Here is a 19,369-nt window from a genome sequence, read left to right on the forward strand (position 1 = left end):
AGTATGGTACTGCAAGCCCTAATACAGCCCCTTTTGAACCTGGAGATAAGTATGATCTTAAGTATGGTTCTTAGAAAACCTTATTTTTTAAAAGCCGTTACTTTAGCCAGGAGAATTTCTGAACTTCAGGTCTTATCCTCAAACCTGCCATATCTGACCTTTCATAAGGATAGAGTTACAATACGAACCAATGCATCCTTCCTTTCTAAAGTTGTGTCTGGATATGACATCAACCAGTTGATTAATTTACCAGCATATTTCCCTGAATATACAAAGGAAATATTTACTTTAATTGCTGGATGTTCAGAGACAATTGTGTTTTACTTACTTAGAACAAAAATATATCAGAACTACTGATCAATTATTTGTTTATTATGCAGATGTAAAGTTGGATAATCCAGTAACCAAAGTATCTTTAACCAGGTGGCTTACTGATTGGATCTCTTTTATTTATAACAAATTGGATGTCACTGTACCAAAACATTATGGGCTCACTCAACCAGATCCATGGCAACTTCCACAGTTTTTCAAGTAAAAGCTTCCATGGACTACATATGCACAGCAGCAACGTGCTTCTCCCCATACCTTCATTACTCATTACAAACTGGATTTAATATCTAGAGACAGAGCAGCGTTTGGCTAAGTGGTGCTCGGAAATATCCTTCCTGAAGTCCACCCAGGATCTAAGGTAGCTGGGGACTCTGTCCCATTAGGTGAGGATAGAATGAAAATTGACAATATCAGATAAAGAAGTTATGCACTTAGCAAGAAATTCCATTTATGGTGTCTGTTTTCATTCTTCCTCAGCTCCCCTCCCACCAACCCTCAACCTTGAAGGCTCCTGGAAGAAAGTACAATTATAGAATATGACTATTCTATAAATAATGGAGCTCTAGATAAAGTTTTTCTGATACTTATATCTTCTCCATTGATGTGTCTGCTTATATGCATGATTTCTCTTTCTGCTATAGTCAACAAACAAGATCTGAGGTACTTGGGGTTGGTGCGTTGTAGGTAAGGGAGAAGCTCAAGAGTTCCAGGTTGACACAAGCTTTTGTGTCAGCCAAGACGGCTCCGAGGGATTGGATCCAAACCCCATTAGTTGAGGAAGAATAAAAATGGACAACACATTTGGAATGTTATGGCAAGTACATAACTTCTTTTTTTTGGCCACATAAAAATAATGTGGATCCCCTTTCAGTACCAATTTCTAAGGTTCTCAAATTTTTAGCTACAATTTTCAATGAAGGGGCTTATTCCTCAACTGTCGGAGTACAATTACAGCCATTTCTAATTCTTGTAATGCATTCTATGTGGGGAAAACAAATAGAAAACTGAGAGAAAGAATTAGGGAACATATGTGTGATATTAAGAATAATGAGTCTACAATTGCCTTTTTTATACATTGTAATGGGTGTCTTAATTTTAAAAGGTTTACATTTTTTGTTATTGACAGAGTGGTGGTTACTGATTTGATGGGTGATTTTGACACACTATTAGAGTTTAAGGAATTCACATGGCAGTTGAGGTTAAATGCCTCTGTTAGCCCTGGAAATAATGATTCTTTGTCATTGGTTAGTGTCTTGAAGAGGAAGGCTAACGTTGTGTAATTTGTTTTTTAATAACAATATTTACATATTGTATAATAATAATGTACTGCGGTGGTGGTGCTGCAGTAGCGTTGTCACCCCACAGTAAGATGTTGTCCTGTTCGATTCTCAGCTAGAGCGTCTTCTGTGTGGAGACATGCGTGAATGGGCGTAACTTCGTTGAAGGTTGTGCATCAGGGCCGGCAACTCGGCATGTAAAAATCTACTGCCAATCATTAGCGGACCAGAGTTCCGCTGTGGCGACCTCTAATCAGGAAAAGCCAAAAGACACAACAACATATTGTATAATAATATATATTTTAATGAAACATTAAATGAAGTGAATTATTGATTTAGTGAATTTTAGATGTCATAATATTTATTGGCAATCATTTTTATTAACTTGTTGAATTATTTACCACATGCTAATTTGTGCATTTTGATTGTAAGATCTTGAGTTTTTAAAAGGGAGGAGTTATGGTTTTTCTTCACTCTGATGACGTCTTGTAAATATCAGGATGAAAGTGCTAAATCTTTTTTGCTTATTGCTTTTTTGCTAACAGTTTTTAAGTTTAATAAGTTTATTTAATTAATAAAGTCGGTGGTGAGAGATGGTCAGTTTCCATTTTTTATTTTTGTTCTGAAGTTTCATTTTCTTTTGTTGTAGATATTGTACAGATATTTATACTAGTGAATGTTAAGGCAAGCTTAAGAAGTTCTTAACATACTCCCCTTGAGAATTATAGCCAGAGTGTCAAGATCACTCAGACTGGAGTTTCCTTAGGGCATGTTATTCAGTAGACTATTGTTACTATTTGTTTACATTTACTAGCAAGTTATAAGTATGAAAATCACCAACATTCTAGATTTAGGGCCATTGGTCATTATTATAACATCTAACTGATGTTTGTATTAAATGCTTCACACTGTAAAGCACTTAGCAATTGTTACCACAACACAGGGCACTGAAATAATTACTTTAATATCTTTATGGAAAACACTGGTTATTTTCCTTGACTCTTTTACTTTATTCAGTTCTGTTAGGAAAATAAGGAATTATGTTCAACAATGCACTGGGCTTATCCACAGTAATACCACACATTTCAGTCCCAAGGCTATAGTTAGCATATTAACAAACACATTTAGTGCTAACTTTACTCCACTTAGTTGCACTGTTGCACCCACTATCCCTGAAAATTTAGTTTCTTCTGAAATCACCTTAGAACAAGTCTTAGAATCCCCGTCAAAGGCTGAAAATAATGTTTCTATGAGACTAGATTACATACCAGGCTGCATTCTCAGTTGTGCCAAGTATGCACTAACTAAAACTTTACTTAAACTGTTCAACCTCAACCTGTCCATAGCATTTGTCTCTGAGTGTTGGAGAACAGGCACACAAGGGTGGCCCAGATGATTATAAGCCCATTAACCTCACCAACCTTATAATCAAAGCCATGGAACATATCATAGCAAAACTCATAGGCACCTTAACTGATCTAGAACCATCTCAGTTCAGTTTTGTGAAATGGGAGGTCCTGTTTCATAAACCTAGTAAACGTCTTTGAAAAGGTTACAGACTATGTGGACAGTGGTCACTCTGCATGCTTCTTATCTTGACCTGATTAAGACCTTTGACATTACTGACCCCTCTCCCCCCATGCTTGTATTATTGAAAAGTTAGACAAACTTAATATAAATTCCAATAATGTCCATTGGATTGCAAACAGGCTATCCAACAGATCCCATTCCCAAGTAGTGAACATTGATGGTACTCTCTCTGAATGCAAAATTTTAACTAGTAGGGTACAGCAGGGATCACTACTGGGCCCTCTTATGTTTGATATTTATTTTGCAGACATACAGGTCAATATTCTTGAAGTGTGTTTGATCAAGTTTGCTGATGACTGCAAGCTGGACACTCATGTCATCCACTCATACTAAACACTCCAAAAGTGGCTGAAATATGCACATACCTGGTCTACTGAAAATCATCTCAACCTAAATACAAAAAATACAGCATAGCAACTTTCAGCAAAAGAAAAGATGTTCCCACCTCATATGTTATAAGTGCTACTCCTCTTCTAACAGATAGGGTCAGGGATATGAGTACTTATGTGGACAACTTTATCTCACATTAGATCATAATTTTTCCAGCATAAACAGAAAATCCATGTATCTGGCCCTATTTATTTCTAAGGTAATATCTTCAAGATCCCCAAAAAGTCATTTTAGAACTGTACGTTTCCTTTACCAGACCCATCATTGCATACAGTGCTCCCTCTGGTATGTACAAATCTAAGCATATTATTCAACTCGAAAGGCCTGATTTTTAACCCCAAAAAAATTAAAGGCCTTCAATCATTCAACTATCTGAATCACTTAGCACAACTCTCCTTATAGCTAGTAGCCCACCAGCTCCCCTGAGTCATCCTGTGTCTCATATTTTGGGTCATGAAAGACCTAATACTCTTTTAGCTTATGTTTCTTTACAAAGCTAGTGGCTTTACAAACATCCATATAAAGGACATACAGTTACACCAACAAATAAACAAGACATGCTGGAATTCTAAGTTCCTGACTTAATGTATTCTCAGCCAGTGGAATAAGTTACCACTTCAGGTCAAGAAAGGAACTCCTTTGTCTGCCTTTAAGGCTAGTCTTGATAACTGGATGGGTAGACACAATTTTACACCAGACTTATCGTGCATAACCCTGCTGGATTTGGGAGTTGGACATTATTAAGTACTCATAAAGGGGAGCAAGAACTTTTAAGTGTGTTCATTTAAAGGTGTATATGGCTCGGATAGGACTTTTATGGTCCCTGTGACTGCTTGCCTAGTACTGTTCGTATGTTCCTATAGAATCTCTGGTTATAGGCTCCCTAAGTCTGGCTACTATTTTTTTTCTCTTTCTTTCCTCTTTTTCTTCTTTCAACAGGCTAAAAGTTGTTGTTCTTCAGAGTTGTTATCAGAAATAGTTGGTTAATAGTAACCTTTCTAAACTCATCCATATTATCCAAATACTGCCTTATTTTCGCTTTAGTACTCTGCATTGCACAGCTTGTTCTCTGAGATTTCTCTTTGCAATATTTTAACCTTTGTCAACTTCTCTAAATAATTCCTATTTGTCAGGTCTCACAACATCCCTAAGTGGACATTATTTCCCCAGTAGCACACCCCTTGTCAGGTATTATTACTTGCTTATTCTTTAATTACCTGACAAATGAAGAAAGACTTGTAGTTTCCTTTGGAACTTAAGTTTGTACTCCGCTTTATATTTTCTAATAGTGCTCTTAATTTCCTTGCTGGCACATTTCAGTGTGGTCTTAAAATTGGGAATGGGAATTTCTTACAACTTTTCATTATTTTCCTTCTTTTTATACAGTTTATTAATATGGGAGTTCCACTAGAGAGGTTTATTCCTGAATTTATCATTTTAATTCGGTTGAATGGGTTCAAACTTTTCTATGCAGCTGTTCAGATGCTGGTAAAATTAATGGTGAATGTGGCAGCCCTCTCAGCTGCGTTCATTTGCAGGTGATTGTTGGGAATTTTGTGTAGGTCATCTACAAGTTGAAGTAGGTTTGCCCTGCAGAAGAACCTAAAAAAGAATGATGTCTAGATATAAAGGGAAGATAACTATTTTTTACAACTGGCTGAATAACTGGTGTCATTCAAGGAGATCCACTATGTTTCTGCCTAGGACAAGACAGTCAACAGGTGAGGACTTCCAGTATACCTGCACACTGATCAACAGCTTAATTTCAGCACTCACAGTGTGAAAAGACTGAGAAATAAGAGCCAGTAATTCTACCAGTCTGAGTAAAATTTAATTGTTGGCTAGTAAGTACACTACCTGGATGGCAGCAAAGAAAAAAAATAGAGAACCTGAAAGAAACTCGGCTAAAAATGTGAAGAGAAAACACTGACTGGGAAGAATTCTGCAGCTGTTCAGCAAAAAGCAGTTCAAGCTCCAGCTTTGGTACAAGAGATGGCTTCCAGTAATTTAGAAGAAAAAATAAATTAAATGTACTCAGAGCTGATTCAAATAAATGAAACACAGAAGTACATCAACTCAAATAAGAAAATACTGGAAAAATAGAAGAAACTTTAACCAGCTAGTCAGGTGAACTGATAAAGCTGCAAAAAAAAAAAAACAGAGGTTAAAATGAAGAAAAGGCTGGCTGACTGAGACTTTTCAAGAAGAGTTGTTTCAAAAAATGGTAATCGTTAAAAGATAGTGCATGCAGAGAAAGCATGAGATTTTCTGATGCACCAGAGAGACTGGAAGGAACAGACTGTATTAATTTTATGAAGGCACAAATAAGGAACCGGACTAGTATTTCATATCAGGATTTGCTAACTGAAAGGGCACATTGAGTATACTCCAAACCTGGCTGTAAGAAAGCAGCCAAGACTTGTATTAGTAAAGATGCAGTCGTACAAGCAGAAAGAGTTGATCCTGACAAAACAACAGAAGGATAAAGATTAAAAATTAGAGACTGTAGAGTATTTGTGGAAATGATTATTCACTGTACACAAGGCAGGAGAAAAGCAAATTTATCCCTGCAGTCAGGCAATGTCTATAGGCAGATGTGAGGTTTTAAGCTGCTGTATACAGCTGTCTTCAGAATATTTTTTCATGGAGGATCAAAGACACATTTTGATGCAGATCAGGCTAAGGAGGAAATAAAAAAAGTTTATCCAACAAAAAGTGAGCCAGCAAACAGAAGGGGGGCTCTGATTCTCATTCTTTTAAAAATAAAACTCATACAGAGACTTTGCCAGTGAAATATTTTCTAATGTTCCAAAGGAAAATGCTTGAGGGACAGAAAAATATCACTGAAGTTGACTAGAAGAATCGGTAGTACCTTGGTCTTGAACTGGAGTCTAGCGTTGGAAGAGAGAGATGAACTGAAAGAGGACCAGCAACACTGACATTTGTGAATAAATGAGAGACTATAAAGCATCAATCACATTTGTGAAATATGGCTTTACAAGAAAAAAACTGGCAGGGAAAGACTGGAATTTTACTGACTTTGTTGAACTTGCGAGTGGACTGTAAAGCATATACCCTACTTTATGTCATTAATGTTTAGAAGGACACTACAAGTGGAGAAAGTTACTGTAAGTAAAACAATATTTGTTCTTATTAGAGTTTGTATAAAACATTTCATGATATAAACTGCATGATATATATATATATATATATATATAGTAAAGGAGTTGTGTGTAGTCTGTAGTCAGGAGTATTTTAAATGTGGGGGAGTCTCTTTGGTGACTGTTGTCTCTGTTACAAATATTAAAAAGAACAACAAGTTATTTTTTTATTTGTAAATAAAAATACAAGCTTTACAGTATAAAGAGAGAAGAAAGGCTGGACAAAGCAAGTTTAATGTTAATATGCTGTGATCTTGGTCTGTTGGAGTGATGGTGGGGTGTAAAAGTGCACTGATTGTATTATATATATAATTAAGATAGTTTATCTTATTTTTAGAAGGGTGATTGTCAAGATTAATGCCTATGGCTTAAGTTATAAGCAAGCGATTTTGAAAACTAAGACAAAATAATGAAAGCCATGAAAATGCCAATTTTCTTACATCTGTAAAGACAGCAACTTTTTTATCATAAGCAAAAGTACAGTGGTAGTCAAGAAGTCTGCAGCTGAAGGCAGCCGTACATTGTGTTCTAAGTGAAAAGGTTTCATTGCTGACTACTTTTGTATATAGATGAGCTGTCTGCAGGTGCAAGCAATCTTGAGAATGCTGAACATTCTTTGCTGTGGGATAATCAAAATTTAAAGGTACAATGGCAGGCAGTTCAATGAAAAATAAAATTTGAATTTATGGGAATTGAATTAATGATATCAGTCTCTCTAGCAGCCTTAATACTTTAATGCATTTAATAGAACAATGTACATTTTTATTTAAACACAGCCAATGCATTTTTTTCTTAGGGCTAAAAGATAATGCTTTCTGAAAGCATAGAAACCATTTCCCACATCTGGGAGAGGAAGAGAGATAAGAAAAGAACAGAGAGCAATCAGTGTAAGTGGGAACACATGCTGTAGCATGCACATTAGTGTGGGTAACCTTAATTATTGTTTAGGTAAAGCACATTAGTGTGGGTAACCTTAATTATTGTTTAGGTAAAGCCTGTTGGTACAGCTGATGATTTGGAGGAATTGTTCCACTGAGAGTGTTACACTTCATTTTTGAAGATGTACATTGTGTTTGCTCTAAGTTAATAGAGGGTGGAGTGTTTTGAAAATGTGTTTGTTTTTTGGGTGATTTTCATTAAAACAAAAAATACTGAAAATGTAACATAGATTCAAATGGAGATGAAAAGAAACAACTGTATAAAAGATCAGCCTGTAACACCATGTAGTGCATGTAGCACAAATGTTGGAAATACACATTCAAAAACTGATATATTTAACAGTTGGGAAGAAGAGCTTTTTGTAATAAAGGCTATGCTATACATGTTATCATGGAAAGTAAACAACCTTACAGATATAGACAAAAAGGAAAAAGTATTGAATTATATTAAGAAATGCAGAGTTGCAGGAGACACATTTGGAAAGAAATGAGTATGTGAATTTCGCAAAGAAAGGATTGCAGGATGGATATTCAGCAGACTATCAGGGACAAAGAAAAAACAGGAGTAATTATATTAATTATTAGAGGGGCTGCAATAGTAAGAGAAGAAGACAGTAATGATAGATTTGTGGTAGTAAGGGCTATTGGCAAGGGAAGAGTATTACATTGACATGTACTTTTATTCCATCAAAAAGTGCTTATTAATGGAGCTTAAGAAAATTTTGGGAGAAAAAATCAGCTTTTAGCAGGAAATATTACTTATAGATGGGACTGGAACTTGATTTGAAATAGTGAAGTTGTATTGGGAGGACCTAAAAAGCAACATGTAACAAAAGACCATAGATTTCTGAAGACGTATATGAAAATATTTGATATGTAAGATGTGAATTCAGTAGTAGAAACTCTTACAGAAATAATTTATATATTATTCCCAAGGTCTAATAACTGGGCAACACTAGACAGAAATTATATTTTACAGGGACATCTGCATTCAATTGAAAGCTTTGACACACATCCAAAAACTATTTCAGATCATGTACCGATAAAAATCAAGATAAAAATGTAGGGTAATGAAGTAAAAATAAGACATTGGCGCTTTCATACCTACCTGTTAAAAAGAGAGGAATTTAAGGAATGGATCGAGAAAATAATTCAAGTGTGATTAGGGAAGATAGAAATATATTCAGAAGTTACAGCTAGTGAGTGGGATAAAATGAAAATGAGATTTAAAATAAGGTAGAAATAAAACAGAAAGAGATATGGTTAAGAAGTAATAGGAGTTACTTAGAGGGGCTGACAAAAGTTGAAGTACTGCAGAATAAGGGGAATTTCACAGAACAAGAAGAAGCACAAATGTAGAGTGCTAAAGAGAAAATAAGGGAGTGTCTGGATAATATGCATACATTTAGAAAAATTGCTGTTAAACAACTATTTTTTGATAATAACTCCATAATACAAAAGCTTTTAGCACAATGATTTAGGCAAGATAAAGTAGAAAGGGTTGTCTCCAAACTTAGAAAGTCTATAACAAAAAAAAAAATAACCTGAAATCCTGTAGTGGCATTAAGAGATATATTATTTTTTTAATGAAAATCTGTATAAAGTAGAGAAATGTGGAAATAAAGAACACAAATGGACATATTTATGAAAGACTTTATTATGCCAAAGTTTGAGGTAGATGAGGCTCAACAACCAACAGTTAAGACAGAAAGAGATAAGATAAAAACAATGTTGTATAATCAATCTTCAGGAAAGTCTTCAGGAACAAATGGTATTCCTGTGGAAGTTTGGATATTAGGAAAGATAGTGACAGATCAGGAAGACGTTAACATTATTTTAAAAGGTGAGGAAGCACCAACATCTTGGAAGGAAGCTGTGGTGGCTGTATTACCTAAAGATGGTAAAGACACATCAGACCCAGCTTTATATAGACCTATTTCAATTTTAAACCATAATTGTAAAGAGTTTATGTCTATACTAATTAAAATAATATCGAAGTTGTTGCCAAAATTGATAGGGGTAATTGTGGTTTTGTAGAGGGGAGGCAAACATTTGACGGCAACAATAGAATAATGATAGTCCAGAGGGCAGCAGAATGTAAGAAAATACCCTTATTGTTAGTGGGTCTTGATGCAGAGAAAGCATTTAATGGAGTAAGCTGGGATTCTATGAGTAGGGCAATGGAAGCATTTACATTCCTTGATACAATAATAAGGTTAATTAATATGATATATAAAGTGTTGGAGGCATGAATTAAACTAGGAGGGCTATTCTCTGAAAATTTTATTTTATTTATTTATTTATTTATTTATTTACATTTGTTGACAGGGAGTGTCCGACTGGACATAAGTCCATTTTTCAGCGGATGCCCGGGGAGAAAAGCTCCACAGTTAAAATAAACAGACAGTAGTTACATTGGATTACATAGCGATTAACAATTTAACATAGCAATTAATTACATTTTTTTTAGAACCTATAGGATTTTAGAACCTATAGGTAAGTTTGTTGACTATAGGCTTAAAGGCTTTGCCACAACCTTGAAATACATATGCAAAGATTCTTGGGACTTTTTAAGAGGTATACAGAGAGTTTTTCCAAACAAATTTACTACTAATAACTATTGATGTTGTGGACCTGTTCCCGAGTATTCCCCACGAGCAGGGTCTAGATTGGTTTAATGAAACATTAGTTAAAGAATCAGCTTTGTCAACTAACACTATAAATTTATTAGTTGAATTCATGGAAATTATACTAAAAAATAACTTCATGTTTTTCAATGGAGAAATATATAGACAAAAAAAGGGGGTGGCAATGGGTGCCCCATGCGCCTCTATGTATGCAAACATAGTTGGGAGCAGGATTTTATCTTTTCCACTCAATGGAAGGAATACATAAAGCATTACACCAGGTTTTTAGATGATATAAGTATATTGTGGACTGGTACTGAGGGACAATTTTTGGAATTTTTTGATTACATCAATTCCACGACTCATTTTTTGTCTTTTACACATGTCATTAGTAATGAAAAAATGAATTATTTGGATGTTACAATCTCTAAGGATTGTGTTAATAATAGGTTCACTTCTAAACTATACAGAAAACCCACTTTTTCCAATACATACCTGCACTACACAAGTGGTCACCCTTACTATCAAAAGAAAGGTATAATCAAAGGGCAAATGGTAAGGGCATCAAGAATGTCAAGTACTTTAGAATATTTCATGGAAGAGTTATTGACACTAATAGTACTTTTTTTCTCATAAGTATAAGTACATTAGGTGGTCTATATATCCTGGCGACTCAAGCTAGAATCTACAGATGGTTTTATGTGTAACCCACTCAGCTTACCTAATCCTTACATTCACATCCTGTAGCTCATGCTGAGACTTATCATAACCCAACTAGTTACAGGCTTATGTGAGAGTATTGTTAGTTAGTCTACCTTTATGGCAATATTGACAAGATATCTAATTATTTTAGTGGGATTTTGTTACTATAGCCTTGCTCTTGATGTGGTAATTGTGTTTTCATGACGCTCTCTAGTGAGGTCATACATATGATTTATCTGTTTTAATTCCTGCCACTGTACAGTATAATTGATTTGTTTTTGCCTGCACCAACCTCAAATTGAGTTATTGCTAGATAGTGAATGTTTTCATGAAGATGTCACCTGTATGTTAATGTAGTGCTTCCTCAAGTTTTGGTTTATAACTTAATTTATCTCCTTTCTATCTCCTTTTCCCAGACATACAACCCCTTGACCACCTGCTGGTCTTGGATCTTGCATCTTATCCCTAACTGCTATCTCCTCTCCTAATTGAAGAAAGAAAGCTATCCCACTAAGGGGAGCCTTCACCTGGAAAGACATAAGAAAGTATGTCCTAGAACTTCTGCTGGATTTAAATACATATTTGTATGCCTCTTTTGGAGGGAAATTGTATACTCTTAAGTCAGCTCAGCCAGCAGCCAGCAAACCAAACCTCCCCTCCCCTCTATCTACTCACCACATATTCCCTGTACTATCCGTAGCAACTTGCCTCATACTGGAACCCTCAGGCCCTGCATACAGCACTGATAAAAGTACCTGCTGTGGCTATCAAGGGCCCACATCTACTAGGGACTCTCTTTTTCTTTTCTTTCTGTAAACTGTTCATACCTAGCAACCTCTCTCTCTTTCTCTCACCCTATCTTACTGTTCGCCCCTTTCTGCTCCACTACCTCTTTCTACCCTTCTCTGTAGCTCTGAGCTTCTATTTGCTCCTACCTCTTGACAACGAAACTACTTATATCCCTTTGCCTTACTTATCTTCATTCTGTGTACTTACTGATAGTTTTTTTCTCCTTTGGCTCTTCCCGCTCCGTTCGCCCTGCGGGCTCACTCCGCTCCCCTCCCTACCCCCAATTCCCACCCACCCCCAGGGGTCCTACATTTATCTGAAATACTGCCACACCCCTATTTACCTCCTCTCCAATCACAGTTCCACATTACTCCCTAAATACATCATAGTTACCTCACTCATACCTACACACCCTCCCCTTTCTTAAACACTTTACCTATCTCATTACATCCCTACCTCCAACCACACCCTATCCAATTACTATCATCTAACATTACCTCATCACACTATATCCTATATCACTACAAACAACCACCTAGTTCACAATGACCATATTATACATCCATCCTCTACTGAGATTACTTATCTCCATACTATTATTATCATCTCTTATATCTACTTATATCATAACGTCTTATGAATTCTCCAAGAATATCTCTCCTTCACTGCCCTCTAAAAGCACCTCTACACATGCAATACCTTTACCTGCATCCAATATACTCTCACCATCTCAGTCCATATACCTTCTAGCCAAATACCACAGGCTAGTACATTGCAAATTTCTAAAGAGTCCAACCAAAAAAACATATCTTTCTCACTATAATCCTAAACAACATCTATTTCTTACTCTTTTCCACTTACTACAAGATGGAGATATTCACCCCAATCCTGGCCCACATCACACTACAACCAACATCAAACAAAAACAAACTAAACCACTATCTCTCTTGTGCTCTAACCATACAAATTCCCTTTCCATAGCCCATCTTAATATACGTAGTATCTGCAACAAAATCAGTCAACTCCATGCCCTCCTTGAAACTCAACAGTTTGACATTTTATGCCTATCAGAAACTTGGTTAAAACCTTCCATTAAAGACATCGAAATTACCCCACCCAGTTACAACATGATTAGACTTGATCGTACTACTAAGAAGGGAGGTGGGGTAGCCATTATGTACAAAGCAAAACTTAAAATTATTCCTCTAGACCTAACTCTTACCCAAAACACAAAGGCAGAAATTATTAGCTCCAAAATACAAATCAATAACGCTAAAGCAATAAACATCATTTGTACTTATCTCCCCCCTGGAAATAACATTAATACCATTGAAGATATACTTTACCAACTTTCTATCAAACTCCCACAAGAAACAATAGTCCTAGGGGACTTCAACATTGATTGGAATTCCTGTAACATTGACAACCCTACCTCCCACATTAACCTCTATGGCTTCAAACAACTTATCGATGGTCCCACTAGAATTAATAAAGCAAACAATAAGTATACCACCCTAGACTGGATACTCACAACTACCCCTGCAAACCTACCAATCACATATTCTTCCTGATGACCTTAGTGACCACGCACTAACCTATATCATTAGATGCAAAACTAACCTAACCCTACCCACCACTTTCCAAACTCTACACTCAAAAAAGCAATTCAACCCTAATCACTTTCAAGAGGAACTTTCACAATGTCATTGGGCCCCACTAAAATATCTTCCAATCAACAAAGCAGTAGACCACTTCAATTCTACATTCCTAGCTATACTTAACCAGCATGCCCCAAGTCGCACCATTAGAACCAAATCTAAAACTGCTCCATGGCTAACCACAAATACTAAACATAAAATAGCCCTAAGAAACAAATCGTGGCATAAATGGCGTACCTCCAAAAGTCCATCTGACCACCAAAACTTTAGAGAACTGAGAAATAGTACTAAAAAAGCAATCCTATCAGACAAAAAGAAATACTACATTCAACTTCAAAATACTTCAAAAAATGAACCAAAAACATTCTGGTCATGTATTAATAATCTACTGACCCCAGGCAAAATAATTACCCCCAACCCACAGAATTCCGACCCAGATAACCCCACACTAACAGCCAATAACTTTAATTCCTTCTTTACCAATTCTATACAAACTCTAGCCAACCAACTATCCCCAAATACTTCTCAACTACCTCCAAATACCTCAATAAACACTATCCCTTCCTTTAACCTACAACCTGTATCTACCTCCTTTATACAATCTCTTCTCCAAAAACTAAAACCTACTACCCCCTCAGCAGACAAGCTTCCTGCTGAATTCTTGCAACTAGCAGCAAAAACCATTGCTTACCCTGTCTCTATCTTGATAAACAGATCAATAAAAGAAGGTATTTTTCCAACAGTCTGGAAGATATCTCATATAATACCACTACACAAAGGAGGCAAATCCTACGACTTCTCTAACTACCGTCCCATAGCACTTCTATCCCCCTTAGCCAAAATCATGGAGAAATGTATACATAAACAACTGCTCAGCCATCTCCTTCATAACAACCTTCTAGCTGACACTCAACATGGTTTTAGACCTGCCCACAGTACCACCACAGCTTTACTTTCCTTTACCAATACCATAAACTTCAACCGTAACAACAACAAACTTACATCTTCTCTTTTCTTAGACCTATCAAAAGCCTTTGACATGGTGAATCATTCACTTCTTCTGCACACACTAAAATCTCTAGCCCTTGATCCCTCTTCCATAACATGGTTTTCTTCCTATCTAGACAACCGGCAGCAAGCCGTTCTCTGGAAAAACTCACTATCTGCTCTCCTCCCTATTTCTTTAGGAGTACCACAAGGGTCTATCCTAGGCCCACTCCTATTTTCCATCTTTATCAACGACCTCCAATCATCTATACCCAACACCACCTGCATACAATACGCAGATGACTCCACCATTATTTGCACTGCTTCTTCTCAAACTGAACTCCAGACTCAAACTCAAATAGCCTTCTCAACTGTTGAACAGTGGTTCTCCAATCGCTGCCTACTCCTTAACCCTAAGAAAACTAAATTATTACTTTTTTCACCTACACGTAAATCAACTTTACTAAACTTCTGTATTACAGCAACTGACAATACAATTATCTCTCCTGATTCCACAACTAAACTTCTCGGTGTTATTATTGATAACAATCTTAACTACGATACTCAAATCAACAGTACTATAAAAGCAGTTAATAAGAAAATAGGATCCCTGTACAAAATAAAGCCCTTCCTCACACCTGAAGCTAGAACAACCTTAGCCCAAACACACCTAATCTCAACCCTTCTGTATGCCTCCCCCATTTACACTAATCTATCTATAAGTAACCTTAAGAAACTTACTACATCTTATCATAATATTGCCAGATTTGCCACCTTATCCCAATTCAGAACCCACCACTGTCTAAACCTTAAACAACTACATTGGCTGGAACTCCCTAACAAGCTCATTTTTCAACAACTTTTAATAGCACACAAAATCCTATACCAACCTTCTAAAACACCAGCTCTTTTTACCCTTCTGACTCCCTACACAAACCTGAAACAACTACGTTCCTCTGATAAACTACTTGTTAATATTACCAAAACTAATAATTCCGCAGGCAACTGCCTTTTCTCTAACTCAGTAGGTAAAATATGGAACAATCTTCCAACTGCCATCTCTTCTTTGTCCACTCTTCCACTCTTTAAGAAACAACTATTAAGACACTTTAATAAATTCTGGCTTTGCTCTTGTACCAACCCAGACTAACCTGGTAGTACCTTACTCTATCCTTAACCTTCCTTAACCACTTTTACCCTTGCACCTACCACAACTCTCCAACTAACAAATTGTCCCATTTTCCCCTTTCCCATTTCTCTGTAAATATTACACTATTCATTTTAAAATTTTTGACCTTCCTTTGTATTGCTAGGAGTTAACCTCTAACTTAAACTCTTTCTATTTTACCCTTTACCAGGTAGACTCAAACTATAATATACATGTTTATATAACACATTAGTTCTATGCAATATTTGTAATTGTAAATTGATTCAGCCCTGGAGCTTTTCTCGTCAGGCCTTTTTTCTTCAAAGTTAGCTTATTTAGTTCATTAATACCTTTAATATATATGATTGTATTTCATTCTTCCCATTACATAACAAACTTGTACTTTGTATTATTAGTATTTGTAAAATTTGTATTTGTAAAATTTTCTTATACCTCTGGAGCTTTTCTCCCCGGGCCTCCACTGAAAATGGACATATATCCAGTTGGACTAGCCCGGTCAACAAATGTAAAATAAAATAAAAATAAAATAAAATAAAAAGTATGTTTTTGGAAAGGGGTTACCCCGAGGGTTTGATTGATGTGATGAGCAAAGAAGTTTTAGAACACAGGGAGAACAAATACCCCCCTTTATTAGGTTTGGGCAGATCTTAGAAACAAAATCTAGTCAAATTAGTAATGCTGTTTTTTCCAACAACTACACACATACCTATTCAAATGATTCACAACAAATTGAAGAGGTAATCAGTAAGTTCTGGCCGGTTTTAACAGGACATGAAGAATTAAGTAAATACATTTCGAGGTATCCTAGATTTACTAGACGCAGGGACACCAACATAAAGGAACTATTTGAGAAATTTCAACCTCAAGAAAGAACTAGTAACAACAAGAATTTGAAAAAAGGCACTTATAAATGTGGAAGTTGCAAGCAATGCACATATATTCTTAATAGAGGTTCCTTGTATATTCCCTCTAGGAATTTTTGTTTTAAAGCCAACATTTATGCAAATTGTGCAACGCAAGGAATAGTATATTTGGGACACTGCACAAAGTGTTTTAGTTTTTATGTTGGCAAAACAGAAAGGTCCTTGAGAAAGAGAATTTATGAGCACATGTATGAAGTCTCTAGAAAAAAAGAAACAAATGCTTTTTACAAGCATTCAATCTCATGTCCTGAGATGTGTATAACGTTTATTGTGTTGGAACAGGTGCAAATGGATGGTAGAGGGGGAGACTGGGAAGCACGTTTAGAATATAAGGAACTCTTGTGGCAGCTCAAATTAGACGTTGCCACAAGTCCTGGTTTAAATGACAATATAAACATAAAAAGTGTTCTTAAACTAAGAATGGCTAGACTGTGATTCATAAGTAATTTGATGTCATTGTATATAGAATTTGTTTAATCATTTAAGTAATGCATTATTTGTATAATAGATTAATATATTAATATATTTATGAATTTTTATAACAATATATTGATTTCCTTAAATTTTTGTAGGTATTAGTTTTGTATTTGACAGTTCAGAAAATGTTTATCAAACACATTGAGAATGCATTCTTACAATATTTTTATAGTATTTATATATTTATTTATTTATTTATATTATATAAAAAATTGCATATTTATGTTTGTTATATATCTATTTACATATTTATATAATTCCACATATTTTTGTAGGACACAAAATGAATTAATTTTGTTGCAGTATATAAGAAATCAGATCTAACGAATATTAATTTCAATATTAAAATAAGGTTAATATGATTTTTTATATTTTATACACATCAGAATTTATGGATTATACAATAGTAGTATGATGATGTAAATGAAATATAGTTAGGCTAGGAAATAAATGTACAGCTTTAAAGTTTAATTAGTTCTGTTGTCACATGATGGTTAACGAGCTCTATATATACAGCTCTATTTTAGTGACATTTTATCTTGATAAAGCTTGGCAATGGGACCAAGTGAAAGCGCTTGATTTCAACTGTTTTGACTTTTTCTGACTGAATGAATTACTGCGCTGAACAGCGAATGTTTTTAATGGAATTTTAAGACAAGAGTAATAAAGTCTTTTTTATACAACGCTCCTCCAATTGACTGGTTCTTCAAGCAGTGGAAGGGTTGCTTTGGTGTTCACTGCTTTACATTTATATAACTATTTTTTGATAATAACTCCATAATACAAAAGCTTTTAGCACAATGATTTAGGCAAGATAAAGTAGAAAGCATTGTCTCCAAATTTAGAAAGTCTATAACAAAAAAAAAATAACCTGAAATCCTGTAGAGGCATTAAGAGATATATTAATTTTTTAATGAAAATCTGTATAAAATAGAGAAATGTGGAAATAAAGAACACAAATGGACATATTTATGAAAGACTTTATTATGCCAAAGTTTGAGGTAGATGAGGCTCAACAACCAACAGTTAAGACAGAAAGAGATGAGATAAAAACAATGTTGTATAATCAATCTTCAGGAAAGTCTTCAGGAACAAATGGTATTCCTGTGGAAGTTTGGATATTAGGGAAGATAGTGACACAGATCAGGAAGACGTTAACATTATTTTAAAAGGTGAGGAAGCACCAACATCTTGGAAGGAAGCTGTGGTGGCTGTATTACCTAAAGATGGTAAAGACACATCAGACCCAGCTTTATATAGATCTATTTCAATTTTAAACCATAATTGTAAAGAGTTTATGTCTATACTAATTAAAATAATATCGAAGTTGTTGCCAAAATTGATAGGGGTAATTGTGGTTTTGTAGAGGGGAGGCAAACATTTGACAGCAACAATAGAATAATGATAGTCCAGAGGGCAGCAGAATGTAAGAAAATACCCTTATTGTTAGTGGGTCTTGATGCAGAGAAAGCATTTAATAGAGTAAGCTGGGATTCTATGAGTAGGGCAATGGAAGCATTTACATTCCTTGATACAATAATAAGGTTAATTAATATGATATATGAAGTGTTGGAGGCATGAATTAAACTAGGAGGGCTCCTCTCTGAAAATTTTATTTTATTTATTTATTTACATTTGTTGACAGGGAGTGTTCGACTGGACGTAAGTCCATTTTCAGCGGATGCCCGGGGAGAAAAGCTCCACAGTTAAAATAAACAGACAGTAGTTACATTGGATTACATAGCGATTAACAATTTAACATAGCAATTAATTACAAACATATTTACAGATGAAGAACATAGCACATCAGTAGACAACTAGAATCTTTTTCTGCGAAGTACATAACAGACATTAACAAATGTTACAATAAGAAGTTCCTGCTGTATAAAAAGTACTAGCCTTATGAGCATCTGAGCTTGCTATAATCAAGGTAGTTAGTGGGGTGGAAAGAAAGATAGTGGTTGGATGGGGTGGGTGATATTAGAGTGGGAGTTGCAAGGGCATAGCCAGCATGTTTTTAGGTGCGCTTTTAGTAAAGTTTTGAAGTGGGTGCATGATGGTACGGAGGTAATTGTGGGTGGGAGGGAGTTCCATAATTTGGCTATGGTGCAAGAGAATAGTGCTTTACCAGCAGAGTTATTGGCTTTAGTGATCTGCAAGTGATTTTTGTTGCTGGATCTTAGTGGTCTGGTGGTGCGATAGGGTTGGAGTAGATTCTGGAGGGATGGGATATTTAGTGGATAGTTTACTAGTTTGTGGGCGAGTGATAGTTGATACCATTGAAGGAGGTGAGGGAGTTCAAGCCATCCCAGTTCAGCAAGTGAGTGAGAGTGGTGACTACAGTAGGATGCC

Source organism: Protopterus annectens, chromosome 2.part1 (genome assembly GCF_019279795.1).
Source record: "Protopterus annectens isolate FY-2018-M chromosome 2.part1, PAN1.0, whole genome shotgun sequence".
NCBI lineage: Eukaryota > Metazoa > Chordata > Ceratodontiformes > Protopteridae > Protopterus > Protopterus annectens.